The sequence below is a fragment of the Orycteropus afer genome, unplaced genomic scaffold, assembly GCF_000298275.1.
Source record: "Orycteropus afer afer isolate SDZICR_OR568_19922 unplaced genomic scaffold, OryAfe1.0 scaffold00073, whole genome shotgun sequence".
Lineage (NCBI taxonomy): Eukaryota > Metazoa > Chordata > Mammalia > Tubulidentata > Orycteropodidae > Orycteropus > Orycteropus afer.
The window spans coordinates 3575160-3580135 of record NW_006921660.1 but is presented as its reverse complement, the minus strand read 5'-3'; the positions used below and the strand labels follow the sequence as shown (position 1 = coordinate 3580135).

Sequence of the window (4976 nt, the reverse complement as noted above, 5' to 3'; positions counted from 1 at the left end):
CCCTATGAGCCACGTACTTTCCAAGGTCACACAGCTATGAAGTGGCAGAACCCAGAGCTTAGCACACAGCACTGCCAGTCAGTGGTTTCTGAGTGACCAACAGAGAATTAAAAGAGTGGTGATGCTGACTGTTAAGTGGAACAGTAGCATGCTCCCATTGGCTACCAATGAATGTAGGTTTGATCTGAGATAGGAGGTGACTTCCAGTTGTGAGGAATAGCAGCTTATGTAGAAAGGAAAATAAAAACTCTGGTGGTGCAGTGCTTAAGGTATTTGACGGCTAACCAGAAGGTTGGTGGTTCAAATCCACCAGCCACTCCACAGAAGGAAGACTGGGCAATCTATTTCTGCAATACTTCTGCAAAGATTTGCTGCCTTGGAAAGCCAAGGTCACTATGAGTTGGAATTGACTGGATGGCAATGGGTTTGGGTTTTTTTGGTTTAGACGGTGAAACCACCTCAGAAAATACAAAGAAAGCAATGCTAGTATGACTTCAATTGTGTACATTTATTTAAGCTGTGTTTCTTAACTTTGAGGTTGTAGTCCCAGATCTTGTGGTAAAATGAAGTGGACAAATATTCAGTAGTGTATTATATGCTTGAAATTTTTAAAAAAATTTAACAAACATACAATATGTAAAAGCAATGGATTTTCTATTGATTTTGGATTTATTGGTTTTTTTTTAACCTTAAACATTACATGTGGAAAACTTTTGCTATCCTTTTGTCTGTGCCTTTTTTAAAAAATATAATTTCTGAGATAAAATTAACCATTTAAAACTTATCAAATCAGTGACCTTTAGTACATTCATAATGTTGTACAACCACCATCTCTATCTAGTATCAAAACTTGATAGTGATTTTCATCACTCCAAATAAAACCTAGTACCCTCCTTTTCTTGGCAGGGGCTGTGTGAGCAATCCTAGTCCCTGTTATGTGCAGAAGCAAAAGGAGAGGGCTCCAGTCCCCTTGGCATTTCATCTTCAGTGCCAGCGGCTTCCTGTCTGTAATTTCTATCCTCAAGCTCCAGGACAAGAGGGGAAAAAAAAGTAAAACCTCGTAACCATGCATTTTATTTCCTTTGCCCTCTCTTATCCCTGGCACCCAACAATCCGTGTCCTGTCTCTGTGGATTAATCTATTCTGAATATTTCATATAAATGAAATCATACCATATGTTGTCTTTTTGTGTCTGCCCTCTCTTAGTTAGTATAATGTATTAGAGACTTATCCTTGTGTATATTATTTCTTCACTCCTTTATTATGGTTGAATAATATTTCATTATATGCATATACCACATTGTGTTTATCCATTCATCTCTTGTTGGACATTTGGGTTGTTCTCACCTCTTGACTATTATGAATGCAAGTATTTATTTGAATATTTGTTTTCAATTCTCTTGAGTATAGACCTAGGAATGGAATAACTGGATCATATGGTAGTTCTATGTTTAACTTTTTGAAGATCCACCAAACTATTTTCCCCAATGGGTAAATCATTTTATGTTTCCACCAGCAAAGTATGAGGGTTCCAATTTTTCTGCATCCTCACCAACACGTATTTTCCATTTTTTTGTGATTTAATTATAATCATTCTAGTAGATGTGAAAAGATAACTCACTGTGGTTTTGATTTGCATTTGCTTAATGATTAATGATGGTCAGCAGTTTTATTGGCCTTTTATACATCTTCTTTGGAGAAATGTCTATTCAAGTCCTTTGCTCAGTTTTTAATTAGGTTATTTGTCTTTTTATTATTGATGTACAAATATCTTCTTCCATTCTATGGGTTGTCTTCTTATTTTCTTGTTAATATCTTTGAAGCACAAGAGGCCAATTTATCAATTTTTTATTTTGTTGCTTATATATTTGGTATCATTTCTAAGAATACATTGCCAATCCAAGAAACCATAACAGACCTACATAAATGGAAAACATACCATGCTCATTGATAGGAAAATTGAACATTGTGAAAATGTCAATTCTACCCAAAGCAGTCTATACATTCAATGCAATCCCAATCCAGATCCCATCAGCATTCTTTAAGGATATGGAAAAAACAGTCACTAATTTTATGTGGAAAGGAAAGAGACCTCAAATGAGCAAAGCACTATTGAAGAAGAACAACAAAGTAGGAAGTCTCACACTCCCAGATCTCAAAACCTACTATGCAGCCACAGTAAACAAAACAGCCTGGTACTGGTACAATAGACACATGGACCAGTGGAACACAATTGAGAACCCAGAAATAGATCCATTGACCTAGGGTCAGTTGATCTTTGACAAAGTTCTGAAATCCATTCAATGGGGGACAGATGGTCTCTTTAACAAATGGTGCTGGCAAAACTGGATATCTATTTGCAGAAAAATGAAATAAGATCTGTACCTCACACCATACACAAAAACTACCTCCAGATGGATCAAATACTTAAATGTGAAAACTAAAACTATAAAGTCCCTCAAGGAAAAAATAGGGGCAAATTTAGGGGCCCTCATTTATGGCATAAATAGACTGTCAAGCATAACCCAAAATGTACAAGCAGCAGAAGATAAACTAGACGAATGGGACCTTCTAAAAATTAAATTTTTATGTGCTTCCGAAGACTTCTCCAAAAGAGTCAAAAGAGAACCTACAGATTGGGAAAAAAGTATTTGATAATGACATATCTGACAAGGGACTTACCTCTAAAATTTATAGAAAACTCCAACACCTCAACAACAAAAGATTAGCAATCCAATGTAAAAAAATGGGCAGAAGACATGAATAGACACTTCAGCAAAGAAGACATTCAGGCAGCCAGTAAATACATGAAGAAACGCTCACCATTGTTAGCCATCAGAGAGATGCAAATCAAAACAACAATGAGATTCCATCTCACCCCAGCACTAATGTCCAAGTTCAACAAGACAGAAAATAACAAATGTTGGTGAGGATGTGAAGTGAGTGGGACTCTCATACACTGTCAAATGGTGGGACTGTTAAATGATACAAGCACTGTGGAAAGTAGTATGGAAATTTCTTAAAAAGCTGGAATTAGAAATACCATTTGACCCAGCAATCCCATTTAAAAAAAAAACAAAAAAGCACTCACTGCCATCAAGTCAAATCTGACTTATAGCAACCCCTCTTTGGGTTTCCGAGGCAGAAATAGATTGCTCAGTTTTCCTTTCAAAGGGTGGCTGGTGGGTTTGAAACACCAGCCTTCTGGTTAGCAATCAAATGCCTTAGGCACTATACCACCAGAGCTCCCAGCAATCCCATTACTAGGTATATGTACTAAAGATCTGAGAGCCAGGACAAGAACAGATACATGCACACCCATGTTCATCACAGCACTATTTACAATGGCAAAAAGATGGAAACAACCTATGTGCCCATCAACAGAAAAAAAGATTAACTAAACTGTGGCACGTACACACAATGGAATACTATGCAACACTAAGGAATAATGTAGAATTTGCAAAACACCACATAACATGGATGAAGTTGGAGGACATTATGCTGAGTGAAAAAAGTTTAAATAAGTCAATCACAGATGGACAAATATAGTATTAGTTCATTATTGTAAAAAGTTAAGGAAAGGTTATCAAGGGTGGGAGGGAGGGGAGGTTACACAGCAAAAAAAAAAGTACATTGACCCATGTCACTTTAGTTTTGTGTATTTCATTGTATATAAATTAATTTCAATAAATTGTATTTTTTAAAAAAGAATACATTGCCAAATCCAAGGTCATGAACATTTATCCCTTTGTTTCCTTCCTTTATCCTTTTCAAGATAATCTTTTACATGATGTGAGGTAGACCCCAACTTCATTCCTTTGAATGTAAATATCTGGTTGTCCCAGCACCATTTGTTGAAGGGATTATTCATTCTTAATTGCATGGACTTAGTGACCATGCTATAAATCAACTGACCATTGATATACAGATTTATTTCTAGATTCTCAATTCTATTCCATTGGTCCATATGTCTATCCATGTGCCAGTGCCATGCTGTATTTTCATTATTGTACTTTGTTGTATGTTTGGAAATCGGGAAGTGTAAATCATCCTTTTTTTTTTTTTTTCCTCTTCTTTTTTAGCATTGTTTTGACTACTTGGAGTCCCTTGCAATTCATATGAATTTAAGAGTCAGCATTTCCATTTTGGAAAAAAGGCTATTGGAATTTTGATAGAAATTACACTGAATCTTCAGACTGTTTTGGGTAGTATTGCCATCTGTGATAGTTTGGTTGTATGTCAGCTTGGCTCAGCCTGGTTTTGAGTGGCTGGGCAGCTGGATGTAGACCATGATGAGACTGGAAATCAACTCCCTGGTGGAATCTACAATGAGCAGTGAGTAGCTGACTTAGGGATGTGATCTGCTTCCAGTACATAAGAAACAGCATTAAGTAAGGTCTCGGTGGCCTTTTGGCATGCTTGGACCCTGCATGTAGCTGAGTCTTCATTTAGCAGCCTGCCATGTTTCCTACTGATCTTGGGACTGTTTCTGAACTTGAACTAGTGGTCTGCTGTATTGCTTGGTAAATGTGGGACTGTGCTATTTTGTTTGTCAACCTTGGGCTTGTTAGCCTCAGCAGCCAACAGCTGCCTGAGTGAAGAGTGGGCTAAGAGGCAGAGCTGAAGCCCAAGGTCGAGGGACTTTCACCCAGACCCTAGAGCTTGGCACTTTGAACCCAGACCTCTAACCTCCAAAACTGTAAAAGAATAAATTCCTGTTTTTTAAAGACATTCACCTGTGGTATTTCTGTTAGAGAGGCACGAGAACACAAACACTATCTTAACAATGTCAAGTGAACATGAAATGTCTTTCCATTTATGTAGTCTTTAGTGTACATGCCTCTCATTTCCTTAGTTAAATTTATTCCTAAATTAGAAATACCATTTGACCCAGCCATCCCATTACTAGGTATATACCCTAAAGAAGTGAGAGCCATGATAAGAACAGACATATGCATGCCCATGTTCATCGCAGC

General features: G+C 37.2%; 1 non-coding gene across 1 annotated transcript; it reads left to right on the top strand.

Moving 5' to 3' along the window:
• The first annotated feature begins 889 nt into the window (after positions 1 to 889).
• LOC122150006 lies at positions 890 to 1038 on the top strand. Its single transcript, XR_006163437.1, has one exon. It is a non-coding gene; the product is annotated as a small nucleolar RNA SNORA57 (small nucleolar RNA).
• Positions 1039 to 4976: the final 3938 nt, after the last annotated feature.